General features: G+C 42.7%; 1 protein-coding gene across 1 annotated transcript in view; it reads left to right on the top strand.

The window, feature by feature from the left end:
• The window catches only part of ATPsyndelta (ATP synthase, delta subunit), a 64750-nt gene that overhangs the window by 34734 nt on the left and 7121 nt on the right, over window positions 1-22895 (top strand). The window lies entirely within an intron of this gene.

The following is a 22895-nucleotide window of genomic DNA, read 5'->3' on the forward strand; positions in this document are numbered from 1 at the left end:
TTCGGCATCTATGGGACCAGGCAAGTGCTGAAAAATCAAAATTGCCGAATTATCAAAAACCCTACCCACTCAGTACCTTATATGTTTCGGTGAACATTATCATCACTACTCATATCATTACAAATGTGTTTGGAGAGAGTACTGTATACTGTTTGATACTGTACAATACTGTAATGAATACGGTACTATACATGAATATGAAAAATAAAGAAATTAGTGAACATACTGTATATAAATATAATGATACAGTAGGCCTACAAGTTCACATGCACTTACCTAAACTTATAGTAGGTTCCTTACTTACATATGTACAATAGAAGGGGTTGATTGGAGTCTGCTACTGCTGGAAGAAGTCCCCAGCAGTAGAGGGGACGAAAAAAATCGGAAAATCTGCCGAACAATCAGAGATTTTCATAAATGGGACTATTTCTCAAAACTGCCGAAATGTCAGATTTGCCGGGGAATTGGATGCCGAAGAATTGGACTTTTACTGTATAATGAAGATCTTCTTTTTAACAGTGTTATAAATTGAATATATAAATTATACTGGAGTGGTTAGTGGCTTGGTGCCATATGCAGGAAACAGCTGACAGTAACTTCCATCTTGTTTTATTCAGCTTGGGAGGGCCTTCATATTGTGGAGTCAATGAAGGCTTCTCCAGATCAAGCAGTGTCTTCTAAGTTGAATAAAATCATTTAGCAGTCAGGCAGCAAGAATGCTGCAGACACAGCTCATTTCATCACAATCTTTTTCATCACAGAGATCTTTCCATCTTCGTCATCAGTTATTTAGGCAAAATTAATCTGTTGGGGACAGTCAGAGTACAGTAATTCAAAAAATGTATATGTACTTTTGATCTTCTTCAGGTAAATACTGCAGTGAGTTATGAGTATTTGATGTTTGGTTTACTAATTAACAACGATGTAACATTAAAAATTAATTAAATCAGATTACAAACTGATATAAGATACCCTCATTTTATGATAAGGATGTGTTTGAACTAATCCATTGCGTAACGAGTTATCATATATCAAGTCATTTATAACGTGCTCTTTGGCGATATGTTTTTGGTCAAGGGCCACTCATCCCAAAAATTCCCAAAACAAGTTTCCAGCTCACCCAAACTAGTAATTACCGTATTTTGCGGCATATAACACACAGCATTGGGAAAGATGCACCCTAATTCTGGCAGGGCAGTTCTGTGGGGGGGGGGGGGAGTTTGCCCCAACAAAGACTGCAGTAAGGTTTCTTGATATGAGCCATTATCACAGATACACACTCACCTTTCAGAATCTGTTCTTTACTGATCATCAGCCTTTGTTTGTTTGTTTTTTTTATGTACAAAAAATGGTACAGGAAAAGAAAACAAATCCCCTTCTTAAGAAAACGTGACTGATATGAGCCATTATCACTTAGATACACACTCACCTTTCAGAATCAATTCAGTACTGCTCATCAGCCTTTAGTTTCTTCTTTTATGTACAAAGAATGGTACAAGAAAAGAGAAAGAAAACAAAACCCCTTCTTAACTCCTTAACCACGGGGTGTCACTTTCGTGATGCTCGGGTGCAATGGATCATACTGCGGGGCATCACTTTTGCGATTCTGTATTATTTTGAATTCGCCCGGGCCTTCAAGTGGTTGCTTGTATCATCTGTCTGTACTGCCAGTGTCCAACAGTAGTCAGTGTTGCTAATGTCATCAGTACTCCCATCCATTGTTTACAGTTTAGCCATTTCTCCCCGTTCTTGACTCCCCTCCCTACCTCCCCTCCATCACCCTCTCCTCCCACCTGCCCCAGCTGTGCCGTGCTAGGCAAATCTTGCTCAGATTTTTCCACTCATTTCATCCATTGAAATGAGCCCTATGCCTTATTCTTATACAAAATAATATATATAAAAAAGAAAAAAGGTAATTAATAGTGCTTTACACCTGGAATTGGCTAATCATCACCTGGCAACACCCCATGTGCACTCATTTGCTAATTTTCCCTGTTTATTTCCCCTGGAAATATGCCATATGACCTGTTCTCATAATAAAAATATATAAGAAAGGAAGGGAGAAGCCTAAATGATATTTACATTCACCTGGAACTACCTAATTTATTATGTATTGTCTAGATTTCCTGCCAATCATTTCACAGCATATATATTATCAGCTGTCACCACACAGACATTGTCAACCCTTGGTGGCCCTATATCCGCCTCGTCATTCAGTTCAGTGTTGTCTATCGAGATGAAACCATGTCGCACTCGCGCCCCTCCATTTCTGCTGCTTCTAGATGGCCCTATGACCTCTACCCCTACTAGACCTCGTGTGGGAAGGGATGAAGGACTAAGTGACTCTGCTGTGGGACATGAACTGGCTAATTTATCCATGATAATGATGGACAGTGACTACAATCTTTCTGGTGAATCGTGTGATGAGCCAGTGGAGGAAATGGTGATGAACTCCCAGTACGAGTGCTTCAGTGTGGCTTCAAGGGAAAGGAGCCCTTAGTTACTGCAAGTGACAGTGTATAACATAGTGTAAATAAAATAGAAATGTAAATAATGTAAACAGAATAGAAAATGTAAATAGAAATGTAAATAATTACTAATATAGGAATATGAGTACAAATACTTGGAGTAATAGTGAAAGTGAATGCTTTGCTCTCTACACTAGTTTACTGAACGAGAAAATGAATGCCTGGAGTGAAAATAAACTATTATTACTGAAGGAAACTTATGGATAAATACTGTAGATATATATAAGTGTAATAAAGTAATAGGAATATAAAGTGTGATTGTGTTTATGAATAATAAATGACAGAATACCAGCGGCGAACAAATGCAAGTGGGAAGCTAGTACACGCTCGTAATTTACATTGCTTTCACAGAGTTTTTTTTTGGAGTATGGATTCCAAACTACTTGAAAATCATAGAATAGTGTTTCTAGTGATAATATCAGGCTGTGGTAATCATATTACGGGGTGTCGGGAAGCGTAAAGTGGAGACTTTGTTACCCAACTTCAGAAGTCTCCAAAAGTCCTATGGTAGTCGAAGAAGGCTCAACAAACAACCCAGGAGAAAGCTGAAGGTATGTGCCATATGCATATTTAATTATAATATTCTAGGACTAATAACTGATTTTTGGCAAATATTTTTAAAAGTCAGTTGGAGCACAAGTATCCCCGCGTGAGGTGCACGGACCGCCTCTGACATGCCCGCGCTTAAGGGGTTAACAGAATGTGACTCTGAAGCACGAGGCCATTCAACTCTGTTTATGTTTGTGAGGTGTCTTTCATACAATAATCTGAGAATGTTCATCTTCAAAATATAAGTAATACTGTATGTATCAGTAAATAGATATAAACACTGTTTTTAAATTCTAATGAATTTAATACCACAAATGAACTCAATAAAATCTGTTCTTTCATTCACTGACAAAAATATTCTATCGTTTTCGTTTTCGTTTTCGTTTTTAAAGGCTCCAACATGCTTGCATGTGTCGGCCTTGGTCACCTAATGGCGGCTCTCCACACTGCACGATCCATTGCAGCCTCCCTGTTCAGTCCCTTAACCCTAAGGTCACACTTAATGACCTCGTCCCATGTCTTTCTCGGTCTACCCCTCATAACCCCACCCCCAATATTAACACTTCTCACCTTCCTCACCCAATTATCATCCCCCATCCTCTCCACATGTCCAAACCACCTCAATCTACCTCTCCTCATCACAACACCAATACACTCCAGTCCCATTCTACCTCTCAACTCTTCCATTGTAAACCCAGCCCCTCCAGGCCTTGGACGCAGGGATGCACTGCACATCCACCTAATCATTGTCATTTCTGCACGTCTGAGCCGGCGAATGTCTTCCTCCTACACTGCCCAGGCCTCACTGCCATACAGCATTACACTCCTTACACATGCTGCATACAAAGACCCCTTAGCACGTAGGGAGAGCCCTCTCAATGTCAGGAGAGGCAAGAGCTCCCTGAACTTCTTCCAACCACTTCTCACCCTAGCCACAGAGCTAGCTCCAGCCCCACATCCAGCAAACAACATGTCTCCCAAATAACTAAACTCTTCCACACACTCAAGAGATTCACCAGCAAGTTCAATCCTTTCACATCTGACGATCTCCACTTGCTCACCCCGGCATGCCGTACACATAAAATCAGCATTATCTCGCAGTCTACCTCTGATACCACTACATCTCTTATGCACCCATTTATCACACACACCGCACAAGATGGAATTACTTCCCACGCCCTTGTGGCAAACTGCACATGGCCACTCTCCCTCGTCTTTGACAGTACCGCCACCAACCCTAGATATCATCACTTTTGTTTTATCTGCATTTACCCTTAAACCCTTTTGCCCCATACCATCTCTCCACTTCCTAAACCTTTCCTCCGCCTCCCTTTCATTTTCTGCAATCAACACCAAATCATCAGCATACAACAACTCCCACGGGAGTCCGTTTCTAAAGTCACGTGAAAGGGCTTCAAGTACCATGATAAACAACATGGGACTCAAGACTGACCCCTGATGCACACCAACATTCACGGAAAACTCATCACTCAAATCTCCATTCACTCTCACCTGGGTGTGAGCACCCACATACATGGCCATAACCACCCTAACCAGCCACTCCTCCAAGCCAAGCTTTCTCATTGCCCACTTCACCACCTCTCTAGGGACTCTGTCAAAGGCCTTTTCCAAATCAACAAAAACAAAATAAAGATCCCTTCTCCTACCAATATATTTTTCCTGAAGCTGTCGAACAATGAATATGGCATCAGTGGTCCCCCTACCTGGCATAAACCCAAACTGCATCTCATCAATATTCACTCTTCCTCTAAGCATACCTTCTAAAACTCTCTCCATTACCTTCATTATCTGATCTAAAAGCTTTATACCTCTATAATTTCCTCTTTCCAGGGCATCACCCTTCCCTTTATACACATTTACAGTTACACTCTTCAGCCAATCATCTGGGACAACACACTCATAAATAATCCTATTTATCAGGTCAGTGACTAAACTCACCCCTATATTGCCTGAGGCCTTCAACATTTCGGCAGTCAACTCAGACACACCTGCTGCCTTCCCCACCCTCATCCTGCCTATTGCCTCACTCACAGTAGCAGTATCAATCAAAGGCCAAGGGCCAGACACTGGATCTGCTGGCTCCAAACCTTCCCTGTCCCAGTCAAACTCCTCATTCAACAACTGGTTATAATGCTCTCTCCATGCATCTTTAATATCCTCACTGTTCACCACTACCCTTCCTTCATCATTCTTCACACACTGCTCACCTATGATATCCCGGTTATCCCTCTTCACCTGACCTGCCACCCTAAATATATTTTTCCTTTCCCCATGATTTAGGTTATCAAGTAATTGTCTCTGTGACTCAGACTTTGTCCTGTATACCTCTCTCCTAGCCCTACGCTTGGCAGCCAAATATTCCTCTTTGCTACAACCTTTCGTCCATTCCCGGAAAAGCCTTCTTTTCTCCTTAATTGCAGCTTCCACACCCTCATCCCACCACCAAGTTACTTTATGTCTTGGTGGTCCTCTTGTCCAGCCGCATGTTACATCAGTAACTCTCAAGAAATTGTTCTTGAGGGCTCTGTATTCTATCTGTCTATCTATTGCCAGATGCCTCAATCCCTTTTGGGGTGGCCACAAACAAATCGCCTCCAAGTCGCCCTGTTCCCCGCCATTTCACTGCCCTGCTCCCAACTCACATCCCCCTTTCTCATATACCTCTCCACCCCATCCCTCCATCTCATCCTCGGCCTCCCCCTCCCTCTTCCCCCCTCCACCTCACTCACATACACTCTCTTCGTCAGTCTTTCACCCTCCATCCTCACCACATGGCCAAACCACCTCAGTGTGTTCCTCATAACACTTCCTATCACATCCACATCAACACCACAATGCTCCTTTATATCCTCATTCGTCAGCCTGTCTCTCCATGTGACTTCACAGGCTCCTCTTAAATAACTCATTTCCACTGCTCTCTCTCTTGATTTGTGTCCTTCCAACAACGTCCAAGCTTGACTTCCGTACGTTAGAGTTGGTATCAAAATACTGTCATGTAGTAACTTTTTCACTTCCATGCTCACTTCCCTGTTTCTTATCACTGCTTTCAAAGAACCAGTAACCTTTCTTCCCTGCTGTACCCTTTCAAGCACTTCACCCTCCAAACCTCCATCCTTACTCATCACACTACCCAAGTACTTAAACGTACTCACATTTTCAAATTCCTCACCATCCAACCTCGCTGTACATTCACTGACTTCACCTCTCTCAAAGACCATCACTTTACTCTTCCCTACATTCACCTTTAGATTCCTTTTCTTACACACTATCCCAAACTCATCCACCAAGCCTTGCAGCTCCCCTTCGTCTTCACTCAACAACACAGTATCATCTGCAAACAACAGTACAGGGAGTTTCCAAACACTATCCTTTCTCACCAGGGCCACTCCAACATCCACTACCCTACCTTGTACCTCTTTTATTACCCCATCCATGTACAGATTGAACAACCATGGAGACATGACACATCCCTGTTTCAAGCCAACCTTCAAAGAGAAAAATTCACTTAGTTCACCATCCACACGCACTGTAGCCTTCGCACCATCGTACATACTCTTCACAGCATTCAACAACTTCCCATCTACTCCATATATTCTTAACTATCTATCTATCTATCTATAGCCCGACGCCCTAATCCCGCAAAGGGTGGCCGCAGACAAAATGCCTCCAAGTCGCTCTGTCACCCACCATTTGACTACCCTCCCCCCAACTCACCCTCCCCTCCCTCATATACCTCTCAACTCCATCCCTCCACCTCATCCTTGGTCTACCTCTCCCTCTCCCTCCCTCCACCTCACCTACATACACCCTCTTAGTCAGTCTTTCATTCTCCATTCTCTTCACATGTCCAAACACTTAACACTTTCCAAAATCCTTGTCTATCCACCCTGTCATATGCTTTCTCCAAATCCATGAAAGCCGCATACAACTTCTTTCCCTTCTCTAGAAACTTTTCCACTAAAGATATAAAGGCCATTAAAAGTAGAAATACACTTTATCTCCAGATCAAGTGCTTGTACGTTGATTAAAATTACAGACAACACAAACAGAATACAAAAATAAAGTACAATGAACGTTCACATCAGTTCATTTGTCCTAAAAGAACCCGTCATACTCCACACCTCTGGTGTTACAGAAATTCCCCACATTGTCTTGACTTAAGTGTCATATCAGACAACTACCGTCATTAATTATGCGCTGTCACAAACCTCTAAATACCTCGAATAATATAATAATGTAGCACTTGTAAATACACACTAAATTAAAAAATTACAGTGTTTTACAACTGAAGTTCGATACAGCGAGGCTGGTTGGGAACAGGGTAGACATCTGTCTCTACAGTACTTGCTTTTCTCAGTATCATTCCCTCACCGTCAGCCTTGTGGCACCAACAATTAAAAATGCATACTTCACTAATCAGAATTTACTATAAACATACATTCATCTCAAAGCATGCCAAGTATGGTGAAAACATCCATTGTTACACCTTAGTGACTCTGCTGCCTCCCAGTTGCTGGACACCTGTCTCTACCCTCTCCTCTCAATATCACTTCCTCACCGTCAGCTATCATTGCCTTGCAGCATCAACAGTTAAAAATGTGTACTTCACTGATCAGAATTTACTAAAAACAAACATTCATCTCAAAACATATCGAGTATTGTGAAAACATCCCATAGTAACATTGCTGCCTCCCAGTCGCTAGACAACTGTCTCTACCCTCTTCTCCCAGTATCGCTCCCTAACAGTCAGCTGCTTTCCTCGCAGCATCAACAATTAAAAATGCATATTTCACTGATCAGAATTTGCTAAAAAGAGACATCCATCTCAAAACATATTCGAGTACTGTGAAAACATCCATTTTTGCACCTTAGTAACACTGCTGCCTCTTGGGCGCTACGGTACACTCACACACGTACACATGTACACACCACATGCAACATTCGCCTGCCTCTGAAACGTTTACATCAGTCATTTTTGGAGTAGCCATTTATTATTTGCCAAAAATATCAAAATGTATTTGGTTGTACAGTATCAGTACTAGCACAAATAAATATCATCACTTACCCCTTTAACCGCGGGTGTCATCCCAGAATGACATTGCAAAAACTGGACCAAACCGCGGGTGTCATTCTCAAATGTTTGTGAATATTTTGAATACCGCGCGTTTTTTCCGTGCGCCAATTGTTTCAAGGGAGAGTAGCTATTAAGTTCTTTCACTCCAGCCGACCCCCACCTCCCTCCTCCCACCCCCCGGGCCCCCCACCCCACCCCTGACCAAACACGCATCAGTATCTGTCCAGCTGTGTGAGTGACAACACCGCTGATGTGGCAGTGAAGTGCTGGCAATTACAGTGCCTTTTACCTGCCTCAGTGAACACAGAGTGGGTGTTTATCGTATGTGCAGTGTTCATATATGTTTATAGTATTATTATCAGAATGAGGTTGGCATTTGGTAATGGTGTGTGAGCAAAAAATAGTGATTACAACACCGCTGATATGGCAGTGAAGTGTGGGCAATTACAGTGCCTTTTACCTGCCTCAGTGAACACAGAGTGGGTGTTTATCGTATGTGCAGTGTTCATATATGTTTATAGTATTATTATCAGAATGAGGTTGGCATTTGGTAATGGTGTGTGAGCGAAAAATAGTGATTACAACACCGCTGATGTGGCAGTGAAGTGCGGGCAATTACAGTGCCTTTTACCTGCCTCAGTGAACACAGAGTGGGTGTTTATCATATGTGCAGTCTTCGTATATGTTTATAGTATTATTGTCTGAATGAGGTTGGCATTTGGTAATGGTGTGTGAGCGAAAAATAGTGATTTTAGATCGCTCACTTCTAATGGCACTGCCCATCCTGAGATTGTCAACGAAATCATGAAACCTACATCATTGCAAAGCCGAAGGTTAGTACTTTTTAATGGTACCTTATTTTTCGCTCTAGATTTATTCTGTGCAGAGTTATAAAGGTTTAAAGTTTGTTTACATTTTGGCTGGAACCCCCGTGGGAGAGGCCAGTCGGGGCAAAACAATGCCCGCGGTTAAAGGGTTAAGGGCATTAACCCCTTAACCGCGGGGCGTCACTTTCGTGACGCTTGGGAGCAAGGGATCATTCCGCGGGGCGTCGCTTTTGTGATTCTGTGTTATTTTGAATTCACCCGGGCTTCCAAGTGAGGGCTTGTATCATCTATCAGTACTGACAATGTCCAACACTAGTCAGCACTCCTAATCTCATCTGTACTCCCATCCATTGTTGACAATTTAGCCATTTCTCCCCGTTCTTGACTCCCCTCCCTACCCCCCCTCCATTACCCTATCCTCTCGCCTGCCCGGCCATGCTACGCTAAGTAAATCTTCCCTGGAATTTTTCACTGATTTCATCCATTGAAATAAGCCCTATGTCGTATTCTTATACCAAATAATATATACAAGAAAGAAATCAGGTAAGTGAGAGTGCCATACACCTGGAATTGGCTAATTATCACCTGACAACACCTCACGTGCACTCGTTCGCTAATTTTCGCTGTTTTTTTCCCCTTGAAATATGCCGTATAATCTATTTTCGTAATAAATATACATGTAAGAAGGGAAGGGAGAAGCCTAAGTGATATTTACATTCACCTGGAACTACCTAATTTATAATGTATTGTCTAGATTTCCTGCCAGTCATATCAGTGCTACACAAAGCTGTTTCAAGATTTAACATTGGTAGCTCTGATTATATATCTCCTAAGTAGGCCTCTAATCTATTTTCGTAATAAATATACATGCAAGGAGGGAAGGAGAAGCCTAAGTGATATTTACATTCACCTGGAACTACCAAATTTATAATGTATTGTCTAGATTTCCTGCCAATCATATCAGTGCTAGACTTAGCTGTTTCAAGAAGTAATATTGGTAACTCTGAATAACCCCTAAAAAGGCCTCCAGGCTGGCTGGCCCTGTGTTATCAGTTTACTGTCATCTTCCGAAGTGAGAGGACGTATGTTTCTTCTTGCTGACTTCAAGGCCTTTTTTCACCCCCATGCAAATGGCTCTGTGACCTTTACCCCCTACTAAACCTCGTGTGGAAAGAGGTAAAGGGCTGACAATTGATAAAAGAGTGACTACGATCTTTCTATTGAGTAAAACAGTGCAAGTGGAATTGTAAATAATGTGTAAACAGCAAGTGAAAGTAATGAATGTAAATATGTGAACAATGGAAAATAGTTTTATAAGTTATTTCAAGTGACAGTGCACAACACAGTGTAAATAAAATAGAAATGTAAATAACGTAAATAAAATAGAGAACGTAAATAGAAATGTAAATGAGTAGTAGTATAAGAATACGAGTATATACCCTAGGAGTAATGAAAGTGAAAGTTTCACTCTAGCATGTCTGAATGCTATGAGTTGTGAGAGTGAAGATGAAAGTGACATTCACTCTCAATGCCAGTATACAGGACGAGAAAGTGAATGCTACGTATTTTACTGAAAGAAATTGAATCCCTACAGTGACAATAAACTAATACTACTGAAGGAAACTTATGGATAAAGACTGTAGATATATATAAGTGTTATATAGTAATAGAAATATAAAGTGTGAGGGGTTTTATGAATAATAAATGACAGAGTACCAAGAGCGAACTAGTGCCAGTGCGACAATCAGACGCGCTCGTAATTTCCATTGCTTTCACAGTGTTTTTTTTTTTTTTTTTAGTATGGATCCCAAACTACTTGAAAATTGTAGAATAGTGTTTATAGTGTTTGTATCTGGCTGTGGTAATCATATTACGGGTTGTCGGGAAGTGTAAAGTGGAGACTTCGTTACCCTACTTCAGAGGTCTCCACAAGTCCTACAGTAACCGACGAAGGCTCAACAATCATTCCAGGAGAAAGCTGAAGGTATGTGCCATAAGCATATGTAATTTTATTATTCTAGGACTAATAACTGATTTTTGGCAAATATTTTTTGAGAGTCTGTCAGAGCCCAAATAACCCCGCGGCACACGCAAGTCATTGGTAAACAAGCCCGCGGTGTAGGGGTTAAACGTCTCAAGCAATTTATTCATCCATATAATATCAAGGTCAGTGCGAGACTAAAGGTGTACAGCACTACTGATCCTAAAATTACCATGGTTGCATCTATCATCATTGATCACCAAATATTGATAATCACTTCATATTACTGACATGGTGAAAATTTCACTCGTCTTCAGATCCAGAGAATTCATCATTACTAGATACATCCCCAAGTCCTGAAGCATCACTGGAAGTGTCATCACCATCATCATCATCACAGTTTCACTGTCACTCTCACACAGTAAATGATCCTCAGTACTATCTATTGAATTGCTTATACAGTAAAAGCTCGATTAACCAGCACCCGATGCATCGGCACATCTGTATAACCAGAATGCAAATTCGATCCAGCATAGGGTCAAAAATTTTCTAGATACCGGTCGTCCCCCTATACTTCTTGATTAGTTCTGTACAGTACAGGATAAAGTAGTGTACGCAGCTAAGTTTTCAAAATTATCTTCGCCTGTAACATATGCTAAATTTTTTTTAAAATAATTTTTGGTAATGTTTGCTGGTTGTGTTCAGTCCCCTCCCCCATACCCTTACCCTTCCCAGCCCCCCACTCGTCATTCTTAACTGGCAGTTACATCTCAAGCTAACCTCATACTTTACACTCATAGTCACATTACTAATACACAAATATAAAACACTAGGATATGTAAAAAATATATACAGTAATATGACTATGAACACGCTTCAGCAAGAAATTAGTGCATTATAACATTGACAGTAAAACAAAAATGTTAGCAATGACCATTCCAGGCCTCATGCGTTGGGTGTTTGCGTGCGTCCGTGTCTGTGCCTGCGTGTTTGGGTGTGTTTATGTGTGTGTGTGTGTGTGTGTGTGTGTGTGTTTGCAAAGCAGTGTTGGGTGAGGCCTGAGGTAGTCGTTGTTAACGTTCTTGTTTTACTGTCAACGTCATAATGCATAATTTTTTGCTGCAACATGTTGATAGTTATATCCTTTTAACATATCCTAATGTTCTTTGTTTGTATTAGTAGTGGGACCAAGAGTGTTAAGCATGAAATCAGCTTGAGATGTAACTGCTAGTTACGAATGGCGGGTGGGGTGGGGGGTTGGGTAGGGGTATGGGGGATGGTCGGGAGCTGGGCTAGTGGTGGGTGGAGCTCGTTTCGTCCCCCCTTCCCCTCTTCCCTGGGTATTCTGAGGCAGGAAGGGGGCACCCCTGGGCAGATATTAGTGAGCATGAGTGTACCTGTACTGTATCTGATACTGAATAATGTACATTATGAAATAAAGTCCTAGGTTTGATACTATTTCATTTGTTTGACCTCCCAGAAAATTTCTAAGGATAACATTTGATTATCCAGAAAATTCCATATCCGGAATGGAAGAATCCCCATGCATTCCGGTTAATCGATCTTTTAATGTACTAGGTAGGGCAGTGGATGTTGAAGTGGCCCTAATGAGAGAGGGTAGTGTTTGGATACTCCCTGTACTGTTGTTTGCAGATGATACTGTATTGTTAAGTGAAGACGAAGAGGAGCTTCAAGGCTTGGTGGATGAGTTTGGGAGTGTATGTAAGAAATGAAATCTAAAGGTGAATGTAGGGAAGAGTAAAGTTATGGTCATCAAGAGAAGTGAAGTCAGTGAATGTACACTGTAGTTGAATGAGGAGGAAATAGGAAATGTGAGTGCATTTAAGTATTTGGGTAGTGTGATGAGTAAGGATGGAAGTTTGGAGGGTGAAGTGCTTGAAAGGGTACAACAAGGAAGAAAGGTTGCTGGTTCCTTGAAAGCAGTGATAAGAAACAGGAATGTGAGCATGCTAATGAAAAGTTACTACATGACAGTATGTGATACCAACTCTAATGTATGAAAATGAAGCTTGGACTTTGTTAGAGGGACTGAAGTCAAGAATAAGAGCAGTGGAAATGAGTTATTTGAGAGGAGCCTGTGGAGTCACATGGAGAGACAGACTGATGAATGAGGATGTGAAGAAGTGTTGTGGTGTGGATGTGGATGTGACAGGAATCATTAGGAGAAACACACTGAGGTGATTTGGCCATGTGGAGAGGATGGAGAGTAAGAGACTGATGAGGAGAGTGTAATGTGAGTGAGGTGGAGGGGGGGAGAGGGAGGGGGATGCCAAGGATGAGATGGAGGGATGGAGTGGAGAGGTATATGAGAGTGAGGGGTGTGCACTGGGAGCAGGGTAGTGAAATGGTGGGGGACAGGACGACATGGAGGTGATTTGTTTGTGGCCACTCCTTACGGGATTAATGCATCTGGCAGTAGTTAGATAGATAGGTAGACCATTCATTACTAACACCATCCCTCTCTCCATTACTTGTGTTTTTACTTCGCTCATCACCCCATATATATATATATATATATATATATATATATATATATATATATATATATCCCAATATATATATATATATATATATCCCCATATATATATATATATATATATATATATATCCCCATATATATATATATATATATATATCCCCATATATATATATATATATATATATATATATATTGATCGACCATGACCGATTGTGCATTATTCACTTTGATGCCCATTTACCCTTGCACATGCTTCACTACCAATATAAAAACTCTTGATGGCACCTGGCAGCTTTCCATCTACACCGTACATGCGCAAAACCTTCCACAATCCTTCTTCCCTCCTCTTGGCGTGGGGCTATTGTCCTGCCATTCCAGAAGCCTGGGAAGGCAGGTTACAGTCCCCTGGAGTGTCGGCCAATAGACGAGTTTTCGGTCAAAATTTTTTTGAAGTAAGATACTTGTATGGGTAAAAAATATGCAGAAAATAACTATGTCAACCATTATTTTAAAAAGATTTTGCAGAAACATGAAAAAATAAGAGATAATGTAGCTGAAAAATCACGTGACTCTGAAACGGCTGCTGATTAGTCGTGGCGTCACTACTCACACTGAGACACCTAGTCTACTTTGTTTACGTTTAGCCTGCATACATTGTGCTTATTTCTGACCTCTAAGAATGCCCAGTGACAAGACGAATGATTGTTAATGTTGCGTTCCAATGTGTAAGAGCACAGACAGAAGTACACTAGGGAAATTATTCCTCTGTGTACCAGCCAATAACAATAAATGAAAGCAGTGTGGCAGGCTGCTCGTCGGAAGTTCCCAGCGCTGGAATGCAGTCGTTACTGCTGTGAAAAATTATATTCTTCACCATATAGGTTCATACACATCTAATTATCTGAAATTCTGTCAAAAAATTTGGGCTTAATTTAACTGTTCATACAATATTACGATTCAAAGCCAGAATGTGCTAAAGTTAGCAGGCATTTCTACTTTAGATTGCCAACACGTCTTGACAGACTTCTATTTTGCACAAATACTGATTTAAAGTGCCAATAAATGCCTTTGTATGTTAAATTAATGTTTATACAAAGCAGATGTCTGCCAAGGCAAGCTGTTGAGCTAAAGGAGAAACTATCTATCTATCTATCTATAGCCCGACGCCCTAATCCCGCAAAGGGTGGCCTCAGACAAAACGCCTCCAAGTCACTCTGTCACCCACCATTTGACTCCCCTTGCCCCAACTCACCCCCCCCTCCCTCATATACCTCTCAACTCCATCCCTCCACCTCATCCTCGGTCTACCCCTCCCTCTCCCTCCCTCTCCGCTAATTTTAGCGCGTTTTTGCTGTGAATGCTTTTTTTTTTTTTTTTTTTTTTTTTTTTTTTTTTAATAGTAAAATTAAATACAAAAATCTGACTGGATTTCAGATAATCAGGTGATTATGAGTCTATATGGTGATAAAATCTATAACACTTACTAATTAAAAGTGCCGATTCGGTAAATGACCGCCGATTCGGTATTTTGTCGCACTCTCCTGAAGGTACTTTACAATCAGTCACTCACTGAAACTGTGCTTTCAGAAAACTAATAATGAAGAATTCAGATATTAAATATTCATGAGCATAATACCATTATAAACTCATATGACTGATAGTGTACGCCATACATTAAACACTTTCCACCTCATGAGGTACGAGCACCGCTCGGGAATGGTGTATCTATAAGCTACTTCTAGTCAATTTCACCACAATTTACTTACCTGACAGGTACCACCCTTTTACACCATGAAAAGTATTCTTTCACAACATACCTGAAGGGGGTAGTTTGGATCTATGGTGGCCATGTAGGTACAGCTATTATCTCCGTTACTGGTAAAGTATTGTGTGATGGATTGGAGCGTTGTCTGCAGTATGAATGCTGACGTCATCGCCAACATGGCAGCTGCTTCCCTCCAGCCGCAAAGAATTAAAGTTATCACGTCTTGATCAGTGAGTATGATAAAATAAATAAAAAAATACATATACTGTAAGCTTCTAACCGCCTGGGAACACCAGATGCTGTTGGCATCCCTACGTGTCAAGTGGGGTTGGTGGAGGATTAGTGCCCCTCCCTGTAAAACAATTAACTCTAAGCCATTGGCCACCCCGTCTGGGATACATGGCGTCTGGCAATGAATGAATGAGAATGAATTCTAAGTACATGGCGGAGTGCACTGGCCATGTTTACCCAGAACCGGCAACACGTCTATTGCCTTAACTTCTTGCTTTTGTAAATTATTTGAGAAAATGGTCAACACGGACCAAATTATTTCATAGAAAGGAATGAAATAATCCATCTTGAGGCTGCAGCATGTGATGCTTTTGCTAGGCAGCAGCATCTGATGTGCATTTTCTTTGACCTAGAAAAGGCATATGATACTACATGGCAGTTTGGTATCTTCCAACAACTCCAGTCTTTTGGTTTACGTGGCAGGCTGCCCGTATGTATATTAAATTTTCTGCGTGACCATTCATTCAAGGTTAGGGTTGGTGTCACACTGTCTCCTTCGTACCCTCAGGAGAAAGGGGTGCCTCAAGGAAGTTTCCTCACTATGACCCTTTTTACTCTAGCATTGGACGGTATTGTATTTTCATTTCCAGAAGGGGTGTCAGCTTCACTGTACTTTGATGATTTGGCTGGGTGGTATGCTGCGTCCTGAATGTCAGTCGCTGAACATCACATGCAGCTCGCCCTGAACAGGGTCTCATGGTGGGCCACCATGCATGGCTTCCGTTTCTCCCCAATAAAGACGGTGGCCCTGCATTACTGCCGCTTGAGAGGTGTTCATCCAGACCCAGACCTCCAGTTATATGGCCACAGGGTGCGCTGTGTGGACGAGGGAAGGTTTCTTGGACTTGTTTTTGACAGGAGACTGACGTGGGTACCACATATCCATTCATCACAGCTGTCATGCCTCTGTGCTCTGTTTCTCTTATGGACTCTATCTCATTTGTCTTGGGGCGCTGACAGAACCATCCTGCTCCGCCTTTACTGTGCCTTAGTAAGGAGCAAATTGGACTATGGGTGTGTGGTATACTTCTCTGCTACTGAGACAAGGCTGTGGCAACTAAATTTGGTCCATCATGCTGGGATTCGCCTGTCAACTGGGGCTTTCAGGTCTTCCCCGATTGAAAGTCTGTTGGTTGATGCAAACAAACCACCACTGGACCTCCGCCGGCAGTCCTTAACCCCTACACCGCGGGCATGTTTACCGATGTTTTGCGTGTGCCGCGGGGTTATTCGGGCTCCAACAGACTCTCAAAAAATATTTGCCAAAAATCAGTTATTAGTCCTAGAATATTAAAATTACATATGCTTATGGCACATACCTTCAGCTTTCTCCTGGAATGTTTGTTGAGCCTTCGTCAGTTACCGTAGGACTTGTGGAGACCTCTGAAGTTGGGTAACGAAGTCTCCACTTTACACTTCGCGACAACCCGTAATATGATTACCACAGCCAGATATTAACACTATAAACACTACTCTATGATTTTCAAGTAGTTTGGGATCCATACTCCAAAAAAAAACCCACTGTGAAAGCAATGAAAATTATGAGCGCGTCTGACCGTCGCACTTGCGCTAGTTCGCTCTTGGTACTCTGTCATTTATTATTCATAAAACCCCTCACACTTTATATTTCTATTACTATATAACACTTATATATATATCTACAGTCTTTATCCATAAGTTTCCTTCAGTAGTATTAGTTTATTGTCACTGTAGGGATTCAATTTCTTTCAGTAAAATACGTAGCATTCACTTTCTCGTCCTGTATACTAGCACTGAGAGTGAATGTCACTTTCGTCTTCACTCTCATAACTCATAGTATTCTGACATGCTAGAGTGAAACTTTCACTTTCATTACTCCTAGGGTATATACTCGTATTCTTATAATACTACTCATTTACATTTCTATTTACGTTCTCTATTTTATTTACGTTATTTACATTTCTATTTTATTTACACTGTGTTATGCACTGTCACTTGAAGTAACTTATAAAACTATTTTCCATTGTTCACATATTTACATTCATTACTTTCACTTGCTGTTTACACATTATTTACACACTATTTACAATTCCACTTGCACTGTTTTACTCAATAGAAAGATCGTAGTCACTCTTTTATCAATTGTCAGCCCTTTACCTCTTTCCACACAAGGTTTAGTAGAGGGTAAAGGTCACAGGGCCGTTTGCATGGGGGTGAAAAAGTCCCTGAAGTCAGCAAGACGAAACAGACGTACCTCCACTTCGGAAGATGAGAGTAAACTGATAAGGGAGGGCTGGGTGGAGGCCTACTTAGGGGATATTCAGTACTACCAATGTTAGCTCTTGAAACAGCTATGTATAGCACTGAAATGATTGGCAGGAAATCTAGACAACACATTATAAATTAGGTAGTTCTAGGTGAATGTAAATATCGCTTAGGCTTCTCCCTTCTCTTCTTACATGTATATTTATTACGAAAATAGATTATACGGCATACTTCAAGGGGAAAAAAACAGCGAAAATTAGCGAACGAGTGCACGTGAGGTGTTGTCAGGTGATAATTAGCCAATTCCAGGGGTATGGCACTCTCACTTACCTTATTTCTTTCTTGTATATATTATTTGGTATAAGAATAGGGCATAGGGCTTATTCAATGGATGAAATCAGTGAAAAATTCCAGGGAAGATTTACTTAGCGTAGCACGGCCGGGCAGGCGAGAGGATAGGGTAATGGAGGGGGGGTAGGGAGGGGAGTCAAGAACGGGGAGAAATGGCTAAATTATCAACAATGGATGAGAGTACAGATGAGATTAGGAGTGCTGACTAGTGTTGGACATTGGCAGTACTGATAGATGATACAAGCCCCCACTTGGAAGCCCGGGTGAATTCAAAATAACACAGAATCACAAAAGCGACGCCCCGCGGTATGATCCCTTGCTCCCAAGCGTCACAAAAGTGACGCCCCGCGGTTAAGGGGTTAATGGTGCAGTGTTGGCACCGTCTTTACTGTCTTCCAGCTGCACTGAGTTGTAAGGCTGTTTCTGAGGTTGCTCTTCTCCCCTTTTATAACACTCACCCTTACTATCCACACCCATTTAGGTACAGAGCAAGGGCTACCATGGGGGAGTTGGGTGTTAAGTCCTCCCCTGTTTGGCCTATGCGTGTCCTCCAGGTGGCTCCCCGGCTTCTCCCAGAGGTACAACCATGTGATTGCTCTCTTGAAAGAAAGGCCTTCCTTTCCTCACAGGCAGCTTTGTCCTAATGTTTAGAACATGCCTATGCTCACAGCGACTCAATCCCTGTATATACTGATGGTTGTCAATCCCATGTGGGGACAGGCTTTGGTGTCATTTTTTGTGATTTTAGCTTGGGTAGGAGTCTCCCTCCTTCTGCATGTGTTTTTACCGCTGAACTTACTGCCATATTAGTCACAATTGAATTGATTTTTAGTTTTCCTCCAGCTTATTTTACCATTTTAGTGACTCAGCCAGTGCCCTACAAGCTTTGTCTCATGGCTTCCCATCACATCCCCTAGTCCTGTCTGTCTTGGGGTGGCTGTACTTATTAGGTAGGCGAGGATACTCTGTACAACTGTGTTGGGTCCCTGCACATGTGGGGGTTGTGGGCAATGAGCATGCTAACTCTTTGGCGAGAGCTGTTGCCTCTCGCCTTTCCTCTCCTCATGACTGTGTCCCATCCGAGGATTTATGTACAGCCACTGTGGAGGTTGTCCGTTCCTGCTGACAGAGGAGGTGGGATGCAGTAGGGGTGAACAGACTCTGCAGCATTCGTCGGAACTTGGGTGATGGGGGGTATGCGGGACTATCCCGACAGTGGAAAACAGCTTTGGCCAGTCTCTGGATTGGCCACGCTAGGCTTACTCATGGATTTTTAATGGAGAGGGCGCCCCCTCCTTATTGTGATGACTGTCTGGTTCCTTTGACTGTGCGGCATCTTCTTGTGGAATGCCCCAGTCTTGGGGACCTTCGTCGGCAGTACCTTTCCAGGTGCCAAGCCAGCAACGGATTGTACTTTCTCTCCTCGGTGCTTGTGCTATGGGGGGAGGCACCTTCTCTTTTGTGTTGAGTTCTGGCCTTCTCCACAAACTGTAGGGCCTTACCGTAATTTAGTTTGTATTTTATAATGTTCTTGTTTAAGCTCATTCTTTCCACCACGTTTTAATTCTGGTTCATTCTTTTACACTGTAGGTTTGTTTTATGCATCGTTTCTCTCTTTGCTTTTTAGGGACTTTCTTTTAATATTTGCGTTTGGCGCCATATGACCCCTGCTGTTGTGCCACCAGGTAAAATTTTCATTTATTCATTCATTCCACAGTCCTTCTCTGTCTACATTGTTGTATGCTTTTGCCAGAACCATGAACTCCATAAACACCTTATAGTCCTTCTTACAAGCCTTCTCCACTATCTGTCTTACTGCAAATATTTGATCCACACACCACTCCTAAAGTCACTCTGTTCATCTCTCACCATGACTTCTGATATCTCTTACTTTCTCTATAATAATTCTTCCATATACCTTCCCTACCACACTGAATAAACTTATGCCACGAGAATTCATGCACTCACTTCGCTTACCTTTATTTTTGTACAGGGTTACAATCACAGCTTTTTTCCACTCTGCTGGCAGTTTCACTCATCTATACCTTCTTACATATCTCCAACAAGCACTTCATTACGCTCTCTCCACTAGACTTAAGCATCTCTGCATACACCTCATCAACCCCAGCTGCCTTCCCATTTTTCAGCAGCTTCACAGCGTTCTTCACCTGTGTGAGTGTCACATTTCCTGGCACTGCATTCCTTCTCTGCACACCCCTAACACCAATCATGTTTACAGCTGCTCTGTTGTCTCTGTTCCCATTCATCAGGCTTTCAAAATACAGTAATCACTCCAATATCCGACGTAATAGAGCCATAGGCAGGTCCGGATAGTGGTCCTGTCCGGATATTGGGCCCCAGCTTATGGACTTGTACTTATGGACCCTAACTCAGAGAAACACCTATACAACTCCCTCTGGACATGCATAGCACCTATTTAAAACCCAAATCACACCAATAAGGCACATAAATGACTGAAATAAATGCAAAAGAAGCATAAAATGAGGGTTTAGAAGTAGGTTCATACAATATTAAACATTCTGGTGACTGGCTCCTGGACTGGTACTTATGGACCCTAACCTAGCCTAACTCTGAAAAACACCTTCGTATTGCACATGTATAGCTCCTAACACCCTATTCACACCAATAAAGGACATTAAATAGTGAAATGAGGTAAGTATAGTATGGAAAAAAGTACAGTATGAAACATTCTGCCTACTTACAGCAAGTCCATGGCCACCTTGATGAATAACCGCCTCCTCTCGGACTCTGACAGTAAGAAGGATTTCCTGAAGCACTTGCAGTACACTGTTCCTGAAGTCTTGCACTGAACTTAGTCAATCGCACACAGAAGTCCGTTCTCTTCACAGTGCGCACTCTTGTCTAACTAATGCTCCATTGTAACTTACTAAGTGTTGCACTTTAACTTTTCCCATTCTTCTAATAATTTTCCAAAGCCAAAACAAACAAGTCTATTTACGTTAAATTTTGTTCCAATTCAGTCTTTTCTCTCACAACTGTAAATCCTTAACACAACACACTGTTTTTTTCACTGCACAACACTCTAAATTCCCGTGTGGTCTAGTGGAGAAGTTCTTGCTGTTTATTCACTGTCAGAGTCCGAGAGTATCACTGGCAGGTGACCAAGGGGTGCATCGCTGGGTTGTGGTGATGGCATATCCACTGCAGACGACTCTGAAGACAGCCGCAAACTCACGTCGAGCGGTGACTCCACCGAGGCGGATGTGCTGGGCTGTGGCTCGGAGCATGAGGGCCTGTCTTGGGGGGGCAACGGAGTAGAGCCAGGGCTGGGCACAGCAGGGGTCATGGGCCCGAAAAAACTGTCAATGGTTGATTGACGCAATGACCGATGATTCTGACGATTGATGATGTGCTGCCTGAAAGCACGCACTTCCTCCACGAGTCCCAAGGGCCCCATCTCCCTGTCGCACTCCGGGTGTTCCAGGTAGTCTAGGACGAACTCTAGATGTTCCCGGAGTGTGCTCAGCTTGGGAATGGCTGGAGTAGTGTCCTGCTGAGAGGAGTCCACATCATCGTCGCCTTCCTCGTCGGAATCTTCAAGTTCGGTACTGACACCTGCAACTGAAGACGCGATCTCGTTATCAGACAACGTCTGATACCCAGGATCGCCCTCGTCGTCATCCAACTACTCACGAACATCGTCCACATCAACATCATCACTGTGCGTACGTAGCCATGCATGGAAGTCATCCACGTCAAACCCTAGAAAATCGTACTCCACATCCGTTCCGAGAAGCAGACGAGACCAACCATTTTTCAGAGTCTTCACGAGGACTTCCTTCCATGCACTAGCCCACTTGTACAGCGCAGACTTGATGTTGTAGCGGCGAAGGTTTTCCAAAGTCCTCTTGCCTCGTGTGTCCCGTCTTTCCCTGCGCTCGTCTTCGTCCTCAAGAACAACCATCACCTCGTCCAGGAACTTCCGACGGTATAGGTGCTTTGTTGCCACGATCACTCCTTGGTCCATTGGTTGGATGAGAGCAGTCGTATTAGGTGGCAGAAACATGCACCTAATCCTGCCATTCTCAGCAACCAAGTCCTCGTCGCACGGGTGGGTAGGTGCATTGTCGAGGAGAAGGAGGGCCTTTACCTGGTCGCGCGGGATTCCCAGTGTTTTCGTCTGGTAATGGATGACCTCCTTGACGAAGTGGCGGTGGAACCAGTCTTTGAAGATCACATCTGTAAACCATGCCTTCAAAGAATGGTACGAGATGACAGCAAGGACATCCATCACCCCATGAAGACACCGAGGCTGCTTTGCACAGCCAACAACAACGAGCTTAAGCCGGTGCATGCCGTTAGCATTGGCACAACACAAAGCAGATATCCGTTCCTTGGAGAGCTTGTGGCCAGGTACACGCTTCTCCGTCTCCTCGGCTAGAGTGTTCGTTGGCAGCGAGCGATAGAATAGGCCAGTTTCATCTGCGTTGTAGACTTGACCGAGAGCGAGGCCCTCCCTGTCGATCAAGCCCTTCACCTTGTGCTGAAACTTGTCAACTCCATCCTCGTTAGCGTCCAAAGCTTCGCCATGAGCTTTACGGTTGGTAAGGCCATGCCGTAACTCGAACGCAAAGAGCCAACCCTCAGATGTCTTGAAGTCTAGGGCGTCGTGAAGCCTGGCGAACTTCTCAGCAGCAGCCTTCAGCTCCGTTCCACGTACCATCACACCAGCAGCACATTGTTGTCGATACCAAATCAAAGTGGATTGGTCGATTTCTGCAA

This window comes from Coenobita brevimanus, chromosome 26 (assembly GCF_032717465.1).
Source record: "Coenobita brevimanus isolate Jiangsu-jjx chromosome 26, ASM3271746v2, whole genome shotgun sequence".
In the NCBI taxonomy this organism is placed as follows: Eukaryota; Metazoa; Arthropoda; class Malacostraca; order Decapoda; family Coenobitidae; genus Coenobita; species Coenobita brevimanus.